Source organism: Arachis hypogaea, chromosome 14, assembly GCF_003086295.3.
Source record: "Arachis hypogaea cultivar Tifrunner chromosome 14, arahy.Tifrunner.gnm2.J5K5, whole genome shotgun sequence".
NCBI classification, from domain to species: domain Eukaryota; kingdom Viridiplantae; phylum Streptophyta; class Magnoliopsida; order Fabales; family Fabaceae; genus Arachis; species Arachis hypogaea.
Window position 1 is genome coordinate 13,700,142 of NC_092049.1, and position 20,007 is coordinate 13,720,148.

Genomic DNA, 20,007 nt, shown 5'->3' on the forward strand with positions numbered 1-20,007 from the left:
AGACGAAATGCCAATAGAAGGAGGAAGAAGAAGAGGTGTTGTTGGTGATGACGGTAATGAAATTGAAAAATAATAAAAAAATAGGAGAAGGAAAAAAACGAACAAAAAAATGCATAATTCAAATTACTTTAATAAACTTAAATATAAAATTGTTTGAATGTGGAGAATTACGCTTTTAATATTACGTAGTTATGTGTGTATCATAAGATGACGAGGCAGAGATGTGTTAATTCGCTGCTATAAAAATAACAAATCGAATCTACTATCGATTTATATGGTTTAATTTAAAAAAAAATTAATTGGACTATCTAATTTATTTTTTCACATTTAAAAATTTTTAACTTAAAAATCAGACTGTCCATTTTCTAATCGTATGGTCCTTTTTCTAATTTTACAAATTTCAAAAAATTCTGACCATAAAATCGGTTGGTCTGAATTGAGAGGGACTAATATTTGTATATAGCACTGAAGATAGAAATACACTCGGCATACAAAAAATATTTGCAATATAAAAAAAAATTAGTCATCTTATTCATGTTAATAAATAATAATAATAATAATAATAATAATCTCATATCATAATTACTACATTGCACCTTTTGGTTTGACTTCCCTTTAGGCTAAATTTTATTGTTATTGTTATCATTATTATGCCATTTCATATTCGTGTCGTGTGAAATTACATTATGTTGAATGATACTTATAAATTCCCGAACAAGGAAAAGAATTTGGTCGCAAATGAATTCAATATAGATAAGTTTATACTATAATGCATGTGGAAACACTCTTTCAATTCAACGTACAAAATTAAAGATAAGATGAAAATTTCAAGCCTATCTTCTTTTTCCTAAGTAAGTATGAAATATCACTTTGCTCACATGCATTAGTGGAGATTGAAGTGTTCATTGTTTGGTATCTAGTAGATTATACACCAAACCCACTGCTAAATTCAAGTACTCTTCAATCTCCATCACCTTTTAAATTTTTATCTGAGAGTCCGTTGCATTTGCATCAACAATAATCACATATTATTGTAGATCAGATGTCAAATTTAAGCTACGCCATGGTGCCCACATTAGTCCTAGAATCATAGCTTATATTCTTTAACATAAAATAAATAAAATAGAAGTAAATAAATGGCCTAGAATCATGCATATCAATAATAATAATAATAATAATAATAATAATAATTTTAATAATAATCATTTATATAATTAATGTGTTATTTATTTTGCTGATTAATTATCTAATTGAATGTACGACGTATAAATTAAAATTATTTTATACCAATAATACATCAAAATAAAATTCTAATAATAATGTGACGTACATTACTAAATATATATAAGCTGGCCTTAATTATCCAACACTATTTGTAGTACTTAATTGTGACCTATTGTAATTTTTAGTATGTGTGAAGCTTTATGACCAATTGACCATCTATCATGAATTATATATATTATTCTTCCTCTTTTCCGCTAATTTTCAAGAACTGAAAAAGTGTACAGCTATGGGCCGAAAAAGAAAAGATAATGGATGATTTGTGAATAATAGAAAATGAGAATCTTTTCTTAGATGCTTGGTACATACACAAGTCTCTCTCAATAATTATTAGGGCACCAGCTAGAGAGCGCTTAGCTTAGTTGGTTTGCATAAATGCATAGCATTATTATTTGTTTCAAGATGTTGACTCTCATTCAACGACTTTTTATATATTAATGGAAATATTTCAGGTGCACCGGGAGTACCGATGTTCCAATTATTTTAACCGTTGATCTGAATTATAAAAAATATATATAATATATATTAATTGAAATCAACTGTTAAAACAACTGGTGCACCGGTACTCCCCGCTACAGTTGAAATGTTTCTTATATTAATAAGCTTCTCTTTTCACCAGTCCCATTCTGATGACAATTGGGAAGAATTTTCTATGGTCTCGATAAACAAGTTTGCGATGTACGACTTCTTGGACCAATTTATTTATTTATATTAATTTTTTTTTATTTTTTTAATCCATTTCCTATTTTATTATTAAGTATCTTATTAAAGAATTGATTATTTGATCAAATTATATTTAATTTGTATTAAAAATAGAAAATAATTTTTAGTAAACAATTAGTTAATCTATTTTTAATTTTATTTCTTATACTTACAATAATAATTCAAACCGTTCACCTTTATTCATATATTATTTTATTAATTGATTGTTGATAAAATTTAACTTTTATATACTGTATTACAGTGTTAAAGAATTTTATTTAATTAATTATATGTTACTGTATTATTAAAAATAATTAATTTTTTAATTTATTACTTAAAATATCATCTAATAAACACATAAATCTAATAAAAATATCATATAAATTTTTTTGCTGCCACTTCAAAATGAAACTCTTGCTAATTAACGTAAAATTTAGCTTATCTTTTAAAAAAATAGAACAACATTGTGTATAATTCATTGTAATGTTAATTTGGTGTGTTTTCTGTAACATGGATATTAATCTTTTTTAGTTTTAATTAAAAAATTTGACCCTTAAATTTAAAAAATAATAAAATTGTTAAAGAAATCTAACTCTCAAATTTTATAAAGGCAAAAATTTAAAATTTAGTAGAACATAAATCGAAGAATCAGATTTGTGTTTAAATTTAGTAAAACACAAATTTGAAGGTAAATTTGCATATTCAGAAAATATAAAATCCAAAACAATTTTTTATCCTAAAATCTGATAGTTTGATTTGTTAATATCTGATAGTTTGATTTTTTTATTTTGGTCGAATAGTTTAGATAGGTATATATTTTTTGTCATAAGTATAGTCATACTTATCTTCTCCTTTTTGGTATTAACAACTTTTCTTTTTTCAAATGATTGGAGAATCTCTAATCTTAGGTATCATCATATAACACACGCACGCACTCCTCATACACTTATCATACGTTGTAGTAATAGCTAGGAGATTTTTTAATCAGTTGTAACCGGTGAGACTCGAATTCGAGACCTCTAGATGAGGAAGGAGAGATTATACCATTTAACACTACAAGGTTTTTATTTATTTGTGGCAGTTTTTTCTCTTATTTGTGGAGGTTTATAACCCCCACCAAATGGTTTGTGGAGGTTTCTAAAACCTCCAAAATTTGAGGTGCCACGAGGTCTTTTGTGGGGGGTTTTTAAAAACCTCCACAATCTATTCAGCGGGGTTTTGTGCGTGTTTATTGGGGTTTTATATTAAATTTTTGTGGCAGTTCTTGGTCAATGTTTGTGGCGGTTCAAAACCCCCACAAAAAGACTTTTCTATTTTAAAAATAACAACTATTTTGTGGAGGTTTCAAACCTTCACAAACCTGTCTATAATTTTTAAAAATTAATTTACATTATTGTTACACTACTGATCATTTATTATTAAAAAGAAACATTTAAACAAGACATTAAAAATGTAGAAAAAAATTAAAATAAAAAATTACTTTAAAACAAAATATAGTACACTACCATCATTTTTCAATCACATTAATTACAACTACAAATGAATAGTATATTTATACCACTAAAATCTAACAGCAACTCAAATAAACCTATTCCAAAAATAAAGCCGTCCAAATGTTTTGTAACATCAAAGACAGTCTAAACAGCACAATGAGAAAATGAGTTACTAAGCCATTGAATTAATAACATGCTAGTGGTTAACATGTGAACATATGCAAGGAAAACATCTCTATTCTTGGTGAAAATGAGTCAGAACCAATCTTCATTTCACTAAACATGACTGTTAAATATATTAACAAGGCCAATTGATATACGTACAAAGCTTCACTACAATATTGATGCATCTCCAGCATCTGCCAATCAAGAAAATGAAACTCTTTCAAGATTTTAATACTCAATTACAAGAGAATACAACCCTGAAAAAAAGACAGAGGCACACTGCAAACCTTTTCCAGAAACGATGACAACAGGTGCTGCTTTGCAGTGGTGGAAGCAGTACTCTCCAACACTTTCCTGTAGCACACTGAACAAAGAAGAAACACACTCTTGCATCAGAAATTCAGAACAGTATTAGATAACTGCAGAGGGAATGGAGAGGCAAACCTTTGAATTAAGCTTCTGCCTCTTGATCCCAGAACTACAGCCATATGTTTGATCCTCTCTGCTTCCCTGCAAATTACTTTCCCTGCATCACCTTCCACAATACGAGCCACTGTCTTCACCTGCATATAACATAACAAGGATTATTAACTAGGTACTATTGGATCGGAATGTCCACGGTATATTTGAAGTTCATGCCTAGCAAAATCTAGGTGTAACAGAAAACAAAAAGATGTATATTGGCTATAATAAAACATGCACAGCTTTACCTGAAGCAAATACATATCGCGTGCCAATGCAACATCTTCAGGGAAAAATGCATGACCCTCTATGCGAACTACCTCCAAGAACTGCACGAATTAAAGTAAGCAGTAAATTAGCACACAATAATATACTATGTTCCATTATAGGAATAATACTAATTAAGATTAAGATTATAACAAAGTTAAGATTAATACCTCCTCATGCTCAATAGTATGAGCAAGTGGTAAAATGACCTGGGTGCTTGGGAAACCACCAGGTCTTGCACAAGGAACAGCATAAGGAGTAGCCTTAAGACATGCAGCAGAGTATGCATCAACACCATAATCAGCCCACTCAGACTGATGCTCCCTCAAGAATCGAACAAGCAAAGCCGGAGGAACATTCTGCAAAACACCATTATTAAAAGCAGTTCAAGAATATTACTTTTGTACCATAGGTGATCATGAAATTTGTTTGCTTCATTAAGTACCTGCAACAGCATGGATGCCTTGGCACACAGAACCCAACCTCCAAAAGCTGGGAACATTGATGAATTGTACCGGGACCCCAAAAATTTGTTGGGAGATGAGTTTATAGCTATAGTCACATCTTCTACCCCATCATTGCCTAGCAGTGACCAACCATCCTCCACAAACCCATTAACAGCATCATTGAACCCCCTAAGAAGTTTAATTTCAATTAATTATACAGTAATTAAAAAGACTCAAATTTTATCTAGAATGTTACAATTAAACACCGAATGTACATCAAGTCAATAATTCAAATGTACAGCTATGAATAGATTCTTGACAGAATAAAAAGGCTGCGCCATACCGGCAGAGTCTCTGGCTAAATGTCCTCAACACAGTAGGCTGGCGTCCGCCACCATACTGAATTTCTCTGCTAGATTCTTGTGCAATCTGTCTTATATGTTGCAGGGCCTGCAAGGAATTTTTTTAGGTTCATTACCTCATTTATGCATGGCTGGATGAGTAAGATATAGTGGTATGTGTGTGGCAAGATAACTTACTACAATGGTCAATTTCTGGGCCAAGATTTTTGAAGTTTATGCCTAGCAATGAAAGAAAGTATAAAGGAATCACCTAATAAATAATAACTTGGTTCCGTAGAGTAACAAAGGAGTGCAGAAATTTATGCCAAATTATATGGCAGGTCCATAAAAGATTTCAGGAGCATAGAAGCTTGTATGTTCTATATGAAGTATACTCTAAAATTTATCTTCAGTAGATAAAGGTCTATATAGTTGAATCTATCATGACAGTTATGAGTACAAGAATTTGACATAAAAGTAGAAAACACCATCATTAAAAACAAATTCACCTCCAAAGACAAAGCAAAACAAATCCATAAAAATAATCTTTATTTGAATGCTCTCTCTATAGTACGATAATTTTCCTTTGGACTTTTCACTGAATGAGAGAATCCTTCCTTTATCATCTATCTTCATTAGACTAAAATCAGTGGTACCAAAAAATTTTTGCTTCTTTTGCTCTGCATATTCAACAGAAACATAATATATTACTCTAGCATAAAAATCACAAACTTCATTGATTCACTACAAAAGGAAAATGATTGCGTGTGAATGGCTAATGCTAGCAATTTTCTGGTATTACACCAAATTTATTATCATTACATCAAAATCCTAAGCAACTTCTTACACCAGATTTAGAACTTGAGATCTTTACACTAGTTTTGCATATTAATTAATTGATTAATCAGAAATAAATAACAAGTAGATCTTTAACACCTAATTCATACCTAAAAATTGAATAATTACAATTCTCTTGTAAGCTAATCTGTTACAACAAGCAAACTCTTCCAACCTGAATCAATAAAAGAAATTACCAAATCGTGAGAAGAATTAGACCAACAGTTCGCATAGCAGTTAAAAAATAATTCAAATAAAGCAAGCAGAGGATTTCAATTATCTTCAATTTAAACGTGTTGTAATGACTCTTCAATTCAAACAAAATGCATACACTATCAATGCAATCAAAGGAAGACTTGTCTAAAAGAGTATATACTGACCTGCCTAAGGAGTACATGTCTTACACAGAATCAATGTAGTCCTTGACTGGTTGCCCTGAGGAAATCATGTACCCGTCCTTGAACTTCATGGATTTAGCACTGAGCCCTCAACTTGCCACTAACAATGACCTGCGCAGAATCAAAATATTATCGCAACCTAAGCATAGCAACAAGGAAACCTAAAATCAGATGCTATCAAGAACAAACCTCACATCCCTTGGCGCCATTTTCCATAACAAACCTCAAAACACCATAGCAGGCCCTGCAAAAGTAGTTTTAGAAATAAATTTCATATTATTTAGTGGTACAGATAAACAGCAAGGAAAGTATCCTATTCATTAGAAGAATGCGCATACAGCAACCTGACTAACACCAGCCCCTAACATCTAAAAAAAATGAAGATCCAAATAAATACAAAACATAATTCATTCAAAAAATAAAATAAAATTTACAATGTAACAAACCAATCAGAGCAATATAATGACATAGCAAAAGAAGCAGTAGCTAAAGAGTTAATATTAAAAGATTTATCCCCCCAGCATTACAACATGAATATAATAGAATCTCATGAATATAGATGATATGGAGATTTAGTGATCTTCCGACACAAACTTGGTGGAGTAAGCACCAAATTTGCTTTAAAGATGACAAAGCACGCTATTCTACAATCACCAAATCAAACCAGAGAAATCTGAGAAAGCAGCCACAAATTTGCAAGTCATGCTAAATGGAGCATAAATCATTTTAACTTTTCAATATCAAGCAAATCTAAGTTTAAGTTGGAATTCATACTCCCCTTTTTCTTGTTATATTCTTTGGAGTATGAAACCTCAAAATTTGATTTCTCAATAAGACTGAAAGCTCAATTGTCAAAAAGTTCATACAAATAAAGATCCTAGTTCAGTTCATGGAAACCTTTACAAAGTAGGAACAAATCCTCACCTCAGTGACTCAGAACGACATGAGAATTAGTTCCATAAGATTTGATAGCTTCGATCACACTATCGCAGCTTCAATCGAAGCTTCCAGAGACTCCCGCTCGCTCACCTTCTAGATCTGCTCCGCCAGTGCCACCGCGTTCGCATCGAAACTGCGCTCTGAGTTCTTCAAGCCACCGGAGCAAAAGTAGAACCAGCGGAAGAACCTGCCGGGGAAGACGACGCAGAAGCAGAGGAGAGGCTCCACGATCACCTTGTCCCTCATTCATAACTCCAGCGGTGACGTGTCGACGAAGGAGACAATAACGGCAACAATGGCAGAGATGAATGGTGGCGGCGGTGGCGGCAACGGTGGCGGTGGCGATGGCGGTGGCGGTGGATTGTAGGGTTTCGATCTCACTCTCCTTCGTTTTCTCCCTCTCAAAGCCCTGTTTGATTTTTTTTTGTATGGGCTAAGTGAATATTTGTTTGGTTTGGCTTGTTTTTTAATTAATTGAATTAAGAGTATTATAATAGTGGGAGTTTTTATTAATTATTTAGGGAGTTTTATAATTTGTCACAAATAAAATATATTATGGAGGTTTTTAGTAACTCCCATTAAAAAACTACCACAAACAAATATAAATTTTGTAGTGTAAGCTATAGTTCATTGGCCAGTATTAACAACTTTTTTGGGTCAGGTACCCGGGCCAAAACTAGCCCAGACCCAAAGTAGAATATCCAAGTCCCAACCCGACCCGCAACCCGACCCAAAATTTAAACCTGGGATTTCCTCTTAACCTTGCGCAAGAGACCAAAATCTATACCCTTCATTGCAGCGGCTTTCCTCTGCTACCACGACTAGATGACCGGTAGACCTTTGGCGAGGTGGACGGAAGCATCTTCAAAACTCGAATCCCTAAATCAATGGACACGACCAGAAGATTCTCCCTCTCCCAGATGCGCCTGATTCGTCTCTCCTTGCTCGTGTGTGCTGCTATCGACGCATGCATCTCCACCGTCCTGTTCTGCATCTCCTAGCTACTTGGATGATCTTCTACAAGGTTCCTACACCTTCCACTGGATCCTTGCTACTCTCCGATGATGAAATCGAAGCAAGGATGCCACCGTCACTCTCCTCGCCTGCCACGCCAGTGACGGCATATTAAGGCCACTCTAGCATCAGGTTTCGGAGCAGATTCACCCCTTGAATCTTGCTGCTATAATAACAGAGAACGTCATCACCGAAAGCCGCCGAAGAGAAAGCTGTCGGAGAAACGTTAGCCGCTGGAAACTTTGCCACAACGCTGCTTCACCGTTGTTGCCCCTTATACAACTATATCTTCCATGACAATGGTGACCATGTCTCTGTCGCGCCAGTACAACCGTCCTGTATGTGAGTTCGTCGATGAAGAAGGAACTTTTGGTAATCATGGTTGGAGCTTCTCAGGTTGGTGATCTAATTGATGGGCCTTCATTACTCTATAACTTGCCTTTACTATTCTTCAAATTAAATCCTCTCTTTGGTTCACATGCTACCCCTCTGATTTGGTAAAGTAGCAGCACAACCAAGTCTGTTTTGGGGTAGGCTTATAGCTTGCTCAACATGCTCTGACTCTCGCTTCACTTCTCACAATACTTATAATTTCCGATTTGGGGGGGGGGTTAAATCTTCATTGGTTTCCTAAGCTTTCCATCGATGTCCTGGCTGCGATCTCATGAGCTAATTTGTTTTCTTCTTTCGGCGTCTAGGTGAACCCTGTATCCTGCAAATCATTCAAAAGCATGAAAATATCTTTGAGAATTGCATCAATTTTCCAAATTTTTCCTTTTGATTTTACTGCTTGAACAAGAACTAAGGTATCTGATTCTATATTAGTCTTTCCAAGCATTAAATTTTTTTCAGAATGATAGCTTCTCTGAGTGCAGTAGCCTCTGCTATTAGGCTTGATTTGGCTTTGAAACTTGATGTAGATCCTGTAATGATGCTTCCCATGTTATCTCTAATTATTGCAACTGAAGCTGCTTCCCCCCATTTCTCTACAAAATAACGCATCAACATTTATTTTTAGCCATTCTTTTGGTGGAGGCCTCCAAGTAATTTGATTTCCTCTTCTATTATTCTTATGTTTTTGTATTTCTTGCTGTGTGTCTCTGGTTTGTCTAAAATCTGCCTCTATTCTTTTCGCCATGATTATAGTTGCTTTAGGATTGACTTCATTGTTTTGAAAAACAAAATGGTTTCTGGATTTCCACACAGCCCAGCATAGGAAACCTAAATTGGCTATTTCTTTCTCTACCCGCCTTTCACCTCTAACTCTAAAATTTTTGAATCATTCCTAGGAACCATTCTCCAAAATAGGATATCGAGATTGGTGTTGGTATGCATTGAATTTGTGAGCCGAACCAAACTGCTCTGGTCCAAGGACATAATAAAAGAGCATGTTCCATTGTCTCCTCTGCCCCTAAACATATCCTACAGTTAAGATTTTTTGCAATCTTTCTTTTAGTCAGATTGGAATTGGCTACTATTATATTTTGTGCTGCCTTCCAGAAAAAAAAACTTTATTTTTTTATGAAACGTGCATTCTCCAAATCTCTTTCCAAAGAGCTTTAAGATATGTGCTAGTTGACGCCTTCTCTCTCTCTTCCTTTCTTTTCTCCTATTTTGCTGCATAGTACCCTATCTTGACTGTATAATCTCCATCCATCTTATAAGGTCAAATTAAGCTATCCTTCTTATTCACTAAGCTGACAGGTGTTCTTAGTATTCTTTCAGTAGATAAGTAATTTGAAAAAAGGGTGTAAAATTTATTAGCATCCCATCCTTAATCTTCAACTAACAACTCTTTAACTTTCATTCTTTTCGCATTCTCTAGTGCTTCCAATATGTGTTTTTCTTCAACCCAATTGTCCCTCCAAACCTCTACTTCAAATCCATCTCTAATGCTCCAGCTTCTTTTTCGTCTAAGAAAATTCCTACCTTCTAAAATGCTTCTCCAGACCCATGATGCACCTCTATGTGCTCTAACTTTCCAGAAATTGTTATTGGAGAAGTATACTGCCTTTAAGATTCTCACCCATATGGCTTCTGGGTTAGTTAATATCCTCCAAGCTTGTTTTGCTAAATGGGCTAGATTTTATAGTTCAAAGTCTTTAAATTCTAAGTCCCCATTCTCTTTGCTCCTTGAAATTTTTGCCCAACTATTCTAATGAATACCACTCTCTTTTTCTGAGGATGCCCACCAAAATTTTGCCACTCTCGCACTATGCCTCCTACAGAAGTTTTTAGGAAATTTCACAACATTCATGGATATAAGCGAGAATCGCTTGAATCACTGATTTTATAAGAACCTCTTTTCTAATTTAGTTCAACAATTTCTCCTTCCATCCCTCTATTTTGTTAATAACCTTCTTCTTCAACCATTCTAATGATTTGTTCTTTAATCTTCCCCATCTGGCTGGTAATCCAAGACACTTTCCAAGGTTCTTCCAAGCTGCCATTCCTAAGATCTCCTCTATAGTTTGAATAGGAATAAGACTTCCAAAAGAAATACTTAATTTCTCCAAATTTGTACATTGACTCGAGACTTTAGTGTATTGATTAAGGACTTGAATAATCTGATAAACCTCCTCTTCCTTAGCTTCAGCAAAAATAATGCAATCATCAGCAAAAAAGTGTGTTATAAGTAGGGGTGGTAAGTGGGGAAGCCCACCCCGCCCCGTTAGAAGCCCGCCCCGTCCCGCCTAGTGAGGTGGTCCTAGAATCCCACCCCGCCCCGTCAGAAGCTCCTTTTTTTTCACTATTAACTACTAAATAATATATATAATTTCACAACCATGTTAATAAATTTATAATTTCTAAAGGCATAAAAAAATACATTTTTTATATTCACAAATATTAAAGTCTTTGTAATTATAAATATCTAATAAACGTAATTATAAACCAAGTTTTCATCCAAAACATAATTATAAATATTGTCTCCAAAGAAAAATAAACATAATCCAAAACATAATTGTAAATAGTGTCTCCAAAGCAACATAATCATAATACAAAACACTCAATTTTCATCTTCATACTCTTGTAAGTTGGGTTGGAAAAACTTGAGTTTTGGCTAAAAAATTACAAAAATACTCCCTTGCCAAAAAACTAAGCCCGGCGGAGAAGCTCGCCCCGCCCCGACAAAACCCGCAGTTTAAGCGATGCGGGTTAGGTGGGCTTTTTCTCTTTGGCGATCCTAATTTTTCAGTCCAACCCAACTTTTTTGGAGGGTTATGCGGGCCAACCCGGCGGGTTTAGGCCCATTTGTCACCCCTAGCTATAAGTGTGGCTGTTGGTGCAAGTTTAATGATAGAGATTAGATTTTTTTGTTGAACTTCATTCATTAGGATAATAAAGACCTTTGCTGCCATTATAAATAGATAGGGTGATAACGGATCTCCCTGTCGCAAACCTCTCTAAGGTTTAATCTTCTTGGACATGTTGCCATTTATTTTCATCTTATAATTTGCACTCTTCACACATCCCATCATCAACTTCACCCACTTTTCAATAAAATTGGAGGCCTTAAGCACCTCTTAAGAAAGTCCTATTCAAGTCTGTCATAAGCCTTATTCATATCTAGCTTGATCGCTAGTTCATTGGCTCCATCTTTTCTTTTTTTTTTTTCCAACCTGTGGAAGGCTTCTTATACAATGATTATATTATTGTGAATGAGCCTCCCACCAAACAAAAGCACTTTGCATTGGGATACTATCTTGTCTAAGATCTTCTGCAACCTTACCACCATCAGCCTAGATATTATTTTGTATATAAAATTACAACAACTTATAGGCCTTAGCTAATTAAGGTTTTTCGGATTATTTGTTTTTGGAATAAGGATAAGAGTAGTTTCACTAATTTTCTTACGCATAATGGCTTCTTCAAAAAAAAATTTAAAACTGCGCATACCTCTTCTTTCATGGTCTCCCAATGCTTTTGGTAAAACATCTCGTTGAGTCCATTTGGTCCTGGGACCTTTAAACTCTCCAAACTAAAGGTTCCAGCTCTTATTTCATCGTCCCTTATGTTTCCTAGGATCTTTTCATTCATCTCGTTGGTTACTTTTTTCGGTATTTTTCTGATGTACTTCTATAAACTTCCTCTCTTTTCAGAAGTAAACAATTTGGAAAAATGTTCTTCAGCTAGTTTTAATATTTCATCACCACCTTAGACCTATTGTCCTGCTGAATTTTTTAAAATTTCTATTCTATTCCTATCTCTCCTCTGAATAGTAGTAATGCGAAGAAAATTAATATTTTTATCTCCTCATTTAAGCCATTTTAACTTTGACTGTTGTTCCCTAGAATTTTTCTTCTTGCCTCAACATTTTTAAAATTCTTTTTTTTATTTGATTAATTAGTTGTTGTTTAATTTCTTCTAAGTTCTGTAGTTTTCTAAGCTCCTCCTTCATCTTTAAAATTTTCTTGTCAGTCCTTTTAAAGGTGGTCCTGTTCCATTTTCTCAGTTTCTCCTTACAATTCTTCATCCTTTGAATAATATTAGTCCATGCAGTTCTTCTTGTGATCTCTTTGTTTCATCCCATATTAATAACATTGCGGCATTCCTCATGATCTTCCCAAAATGCCTCATACTTAAAAAATATGTCTTCGTTTTATTCCTCAATTTAGAAGACAACATTAATGGACAATGATCTGAGCTAGCAGGGCTTCCAAAATAGTATATTCAAACTTCTCCCTCCATGGCCAGTTTGCTAGGGCTCAATCAAGTCTTTCCCTAGTTATGAACCTATTTCTTGGATTACTAAACCAAGTAAATTTATTTCCTTTAAGTTCCAAATCCATGAGCATATTTTCATTCACAAACTTCCTGAACTCTTCAAGTTTCTCTCTAGGCTTTGGGTGTAAACCAACCCTTTTCTCTTGTGTTAGAACATCATTAAAGTCTCCAATATATATTTGTGCTTCCTCTTGATCCTAGTTATTGGCTGTTAAATTCCTTCATAACTTCTTCCTATTCCTAAAAATTGGATTACCATATACAAATACACATTTCCAAGATTTACCATTGTTTATACTTATCCTAGTCTTAATAAAATTATCACACTACGACAAAATAATAATGTTTACATTTGATTTCCACAAAATACATAGGCCTCCGAACAAGCTCCGGAGTTCTACACAAAAGAATTTATCAAAACATAACTTCTTTCTAATAGAATTAATTCTACCTTCCTTAGCTCTAGTTTCCATAAAAAAAACTACTAACGGCTTGCTAATTTTGTAAATATTTTTTAATTCAGCCATTGTCGAGGATGTCGCCACTCTTTGATAAATCCAACTTAAAAGATTCATGGCTGAATTTGGGGCATGCTTAGGCCCGCCTCCTCAGCCTTGTTGTTGTTACCTGCATTCCATTCCACTGTTCCTTCCTCAGTTCCATCTCATTTTGCTGCCCCTTCCTCATAATTCTTGATTTTCTTGCTGATTTGCATTGGATCTTTCTCATTATCATCCTCCCAAACTGTTCCAACTATTTGCAGTATGCTCTATCCTCTCTCATCCTTTTAAGTTTCAAACTTTGTTGCATACAATTAGCTAGCTATATTTTTCACCGTGATGACCTTCTATTATTCTCCACTATCTCTTCTCCTTCCTCTTTGCCATTGCTTGCTAATTCAACATAATATATGTCTCCACTTTCTGCTTTGTACTCTTGCTTGTACTTCTCTTTCTTGCTTCCTTTCTTGTTCTCACTCAATTTTCTCTTGTTGTTCCTATAACTCCAGCGTGTGTGTATCAGCTCAAAATTATTATATAATGTTGGAGTTATTTTTTGAGCCTGCACTTCTCTATTGTTGCCGTCTGTCTAATTGTTGCAAATCAGAACTTCATATTCTGTTATCCTTGGAATGTGGGCTTCATAGCTTGATTCAAATATGTGATGTTCCTTTTGATCTAGACTCTTTCTTTTTCTTTGAGTTAATTCTTTCCTGATCCAATTAGTTAGACCTTTAATGTTAGGTTTCCTTCCATCTTGTTTGCTTAGTTGAACATGAGTTGTTTTTCTATTGGGCCTTATGTCAATATTTAACCAAATTTTACCCTATCTTGTAACTCTCCATCAGCTTCTTCTTGTTGGGCTGGTCTTTTTATTCCCTTATTATTATTTTTCCTGATCTCCATTGCTAAACTATCTATTATATAGACTGCCCTTAATTCTTCTAGGTCACCATTCATTTCCTGAAAATCTGGGATATTTTGTGTTTTTTTGCCCCTCTCTCTCTCTCTCTCTCTCTCTCTCTCTCTCTCTCTCTCTCTCTCTCTCTCTCTCTCTCTAAATTGATTTTCCAAACAATTCTCTTCCCCTAATTCATGCTGCAAATTCTGCTAATCTCTGATCATACTTTTTTCAATATCTTGTCTGTCCTTACTCCCTCTTCTCATGCTTTGTTGTCCACACGCTGTTTCTTTCACATCTTGTTCTTTCCATCCTTCTTGCACCCATGGATGTAGTAGATCAAACCTGGCTCTAACTCCCAAACCTGCTGAGTATCTAGGCTTTGTCGGATCCCAAACATTGCTGTTGGGTTTTTGCAGTTTTTCTTTTCCTGTACAATGATGCCATAGTTGTAGCAGTAACACTCTGGTAGCCTTTCATATTGAAAATATACCCATAGGTTTGACGATTTTTCTCTTGCTAACCAAAATTCTGTTGGAAGAGCTTTCGTTATATTGATACTTACTCTAATTCTCAAGAAAGATCTCCTAAGAACTCCATCCACCTTTGGGTTTTATACTTCAGCAACAACTCCTAACATGTTCCCAATATGAATGGTTGTTTCCTTGCTCATGTAATCAACAGGAATACCACGAACTTGAACCCAAAATTCTATAAAATCATGATTAACTTCAAACACAGATTTACCTTCTGTCCAAAGCTGAAGATTAATCAGATTGCCTCTCATATTTCACAGTCCATTCTGAAGTATTTGCAGTTTTTTTTTTCTTGTTTTTGAAGCTGAAAAGTATCTTCTTTATTCCTATTTCAATGACAGCTACACCTGGTGGATTGTCCCACATTTCCAATAAAACATTTCTGCATGCCTTGTAATTTATCACTTTATTAGAGATAACTTTTTTCACTATGTTGAGACAATCGACTTTAAATCCTAACTCCCCTAATTTGTTGAGACTTTAAATCCTTCTAATTTTACCCTCATTTACTTTTGCTTCTCTCTTGTAGGTTCTATATCTGTGTCTTTTTATTGGTGCAGAAGCCTGTGTAAGAGTATGAGTTCAGTTTGGGTTTTGAGATCAGTTCGGATTATAAGACTAGTTAGGTTGTTGGTAATACTAAGATAGGTGATTGTTAAACTAGTTAGAATATTGGTGTAAATGAAGATCAATGACAACTCTCTATTGGAGAAGAACCTGGTGTTCTAGAAGAACTCTCCTATTGCGAGAGAATTTTCTCCTATTGAGAATGTTTAATCCCCTTAAGATCCATTGTTGAATGCAAAAACAGCAGCTAAGCCGAAGATATAAGGCCAAACTTTATTTGGGTTTATTCCCTAGTGTTTTTTACATGAATGAGTAATCTATGGGCCCTGGAGCAAAATGAAAAATGAGAAAATCTAAATTAGCAAACAAAAGCCCAATAGTGTATTCTTTCAGGGCTGGGCTCTCAAGGAAAATTCTTGTAGAAATCATACATTCACACACGAAAAAGGAAAGGAACTCTCTATAATGCATGAAATAATGTCATACAATAAAACTTGCGATTTTGTGAAGGTGAATGCTATGGTGTCTAAAAAGTGATGTCTATTTACTTAAAAAGGTTAAAAAATAATATTTAATTTAAAAGATATAACAATAAATTATTTTTAAAAAATTAAAACTTACTACAAAAAGTAAGTTAGGCAAAATTTAGACACCAACTCATAGGTACCATAGAATTGGCCTTTTGTGAATGTTTCGTATGGTTCTTTAATTTCTACCTGTTGACTATTTTTGAAAAATAAAGATGTTTGTTTCATCCAAAACATATATAATAGTTAGTGGATATTATATTTTAGAAAAAAAAAAGACAAATAGGTCATTGACTTTTTGGTCCGCGAACATTTATATCCTTGAGGATTTAAAAATACACTTAAGTCTCTGACTTTTTCAAAATCTGGACATATCGATTTTCGAGTCTAATTTGTTTTATTTTAAAAATTTTCACACGTGTGCATTCGTATATTGGTCAGCCCAATACAATAAAAGCTATATTTGATTTTTTTTTTGTTAGGTCTGCCAGACCAAATGAACAGAAGAATTAATGTTTCTAAATTTTAAGAAGATAAAAAATTTAAATATATTTTCAAATCATTAGAAATTTAAATGTGAGACTAAAAAGTCAAATGCCTATTTAACCTTTTCTCTTTTAGAGGAGTAGATGAATATGAGAAATTGTTGATGAACGTCAAAGATTATTAGGTATAAATGCAAAAATAACGGTTAAAACTCAATTTCTTCTAGCATTGATCCATGTGAAATATAACTGACCAATTCTTTTTTATTATTTTTGTCTTACATTCGAACTAATATTAGTCCAGTTTTTTTTTTTAATTAAAAAATATTGACCCCTTACAATTTTTTTTTTTTTGATTCAATGAATATTAATATAAACTAGTCATTCGTTCGCGAAACACTTATATATATACACACACTTACCTAGCTGACTCAGTAGTTAACAAACCCCACTTAATCAGGAGTATTAATTCGTTACAACAATGTAAGAAGATATTTTGGCAGTTGACCGCTGACCTTAAAGTTTTGAGTCATTGACCCTTTTTCTGGTATTTTTTTTTTTTTGGAAAAATATAGGTATCAACATATTATTTATCAATTTATTGTCAATAATAATTAATTATTTTATTTTGAATACATATATAAAGAAATACATCCAGAAAATATATCTATAAAGACACTTCTATTAAATACAGTCATAAAAAAGACATTTTTATTAAACACATCCACGAAGACACTTCCATTAAATATAGTTATAAATAAGAGTTGGCAGAAATATTGTTGGTAACAGGACCGTTTTTTTTTTCCTCCTTTATTATTACTTCGGTTTAGCACTTAACATTGTTTTTGACCTGCTAACCTTGTTGAAAATTGTTATTATTAGAGACAAAATTAAATATTTTCAGTATAATGTGAATCAAGTGGCAGGTTTAAGATATAGCTTTCAATATTAATTATTTATTTATTTGGTTAGTACCATTATTTCTTGTAATAGCAGGTAGCTAAGTGTGATAGATACGTGTTTAACTTGACTCATAAACTTGCTTTTGATAGAATAATGATATGATAGTCATGATATAAATTAAAGCCTCATTTTGTTGACAAATTAAACACTATTATGAAGCGCACGAATGGTGTGTTTCATGGACTATAGGTGTGAAAACAGCAATATATGTATTAGCTTAATCATTTTATGAAAATAATGTCCCCTAGGAGTTTTAGCCTTTTAATAAAATATATATATTACACACAAAACAGACAAACTACTAAACAATATTTAATAACCATGCATTGAGACTTTTAGAGTTGCATAGCATGATTGAGTCTGCTATATATAAGGTTCTACTTCTGAACTTTTTATTTTTAATATTGGAGTGGTAGTGGTAATTTTTTAAAATGTGGATTGTTGGGGTATTATACTCAAATGTGAAATTGTTTAACTAGAGAAACAGAAATCGGACCGTCCGATTTATTAGAGGTACAGAAATCGGACCGTCCAATTTATAGAAGTACATAAATTGGACCGTCTGATTTGTAGAGATACAGAAATCGGACCGTCCAATTTATGAATGAGAGGTACACAAATCGGACCGTCTGATTTGTGTTTAAAAAAATTAAAAAATTTGAGGTACAGAAATCGAACCCTCCGATTTGTATACTTTCCACAATTTTAAAAAACACCAAAAATTACAATGTTAAGGTATATTACCACTTCTACTTCCATAACAAAAAAAATTAACCCTTCCTTATTATTATTTTTTTATAAAAAATTATATATCTATTGTGAAAAAATAAAACAAGAATGGCATGCTTGATTGCATGTTTTATATTATTATATTAGTAACTTTAGATTAATGACAATACTTCTCATAGTTTAGCACCAGAAAATGATAAGTGTTCTAGACATTATTAATTAAAGATAATTGATTTCCAATATTTTTCTTTTCAATCATCCTAATATGCATGGGAAGTGCATGCTTATTATTTTACAAATATTTACATATTAATTATGGCATAAAAAAAAAAAGAATATAACATATTATTGTTTTAGAAAAATACTATTAATACCTGAATACTCGCTCTTAATACTGTATCATACTTGTATAAAATTACAGTTTTTACTAATTAATTATATATTTAATTTTTTTTAGTTAACAAAACAAAAAATGTGTATTTGATTATTAAAAAATATTAATGTTAAAACGGTGTTTATTATAAAGAGCATAAACGTAGCGAAATTAATTGTTTTATATGTATTTTAACATAGGAAAAAAACACAAATATTAGGTTGGTGACGAAATTAAATACGACTCACTTTTGTTTTATTTGTACAATGCAAGTATAAATTTAACAAATACTTTTTTTTTTTAAGAAAAATTTATTAATACTATCTTTCTTTGTAGAAATATTTAGTATCATATTTTATAAAATATAAAGATATATATCACATATACTGTATATCTGATCTCAATTTTAGAGGATTTGGGAGCTAGTAATTTACTCTCTAATTAAATTCCTAATTAATTTACTAGTAATAAACCATACTAAATACATACTAAAATTAGTTACTAATATAAAATATATATTAAAATGAGTTAAATTATATATATATTTATATATAAATATATTATGACTGATTTTGATGTACAAATAATATTATTATTAGCAATAAAGAACTAGAAAAGCATAACCATAACTAAGTTTAATTTTAATGAATTTGATTCGAGTAAGAGTATAATGATGTTGGGCTTTACCGAAACCACGTGTACCCTAAGCCGAAGGATTTTCCACAAGAAAGTAGCTTACAACTTTCAAGTGCTATTGGTTTTTCCACTTTGAAGGGACATTAATATTGTTCCCCTAGTACTACTCCAAACTCCAAGACTAGCAAGTTTTTGAGGGGGAGGTTGTTGTTCTTGGTTCCCAAATAATTAAAATCATTACCACAATACCACCTCATACTCTTCCAAATATAGTGATGAAAAAAAGTGCTTTTTGGTTTTTGCCTTCCACTTTGGAGGAAATAATGTTGCTCATTCGAACTCCAAAAGATTGTCATCACTCACCCGTGAGCTAGATTCTATGTATGTTCCTATTGTATAATTTATTATTAATGAAAAGTAGTGATTATTAATTTATTATAATTATTGCATGCTTTGATTCGCATATTATTCTAGCTAGTGCCATAAATAATATAGATCATTAGATATTGTCGTATTATGGACGGTTCCTAAACATTTATCGCCTATGTTTCGCGTTTGTGTTGTGTCTTTTCAAAGCATTGAGACCAAAAAGGAAAAGTAATTGTACAAACAAAGAAATTCATCACTAAGGTGGGTGGTAATAATAATCCATGTCTGGTTAGTTCTTAGAAAGTTTAATGAAAGGATGCGTCTACATTGCACACATGTCTTCATCATCAT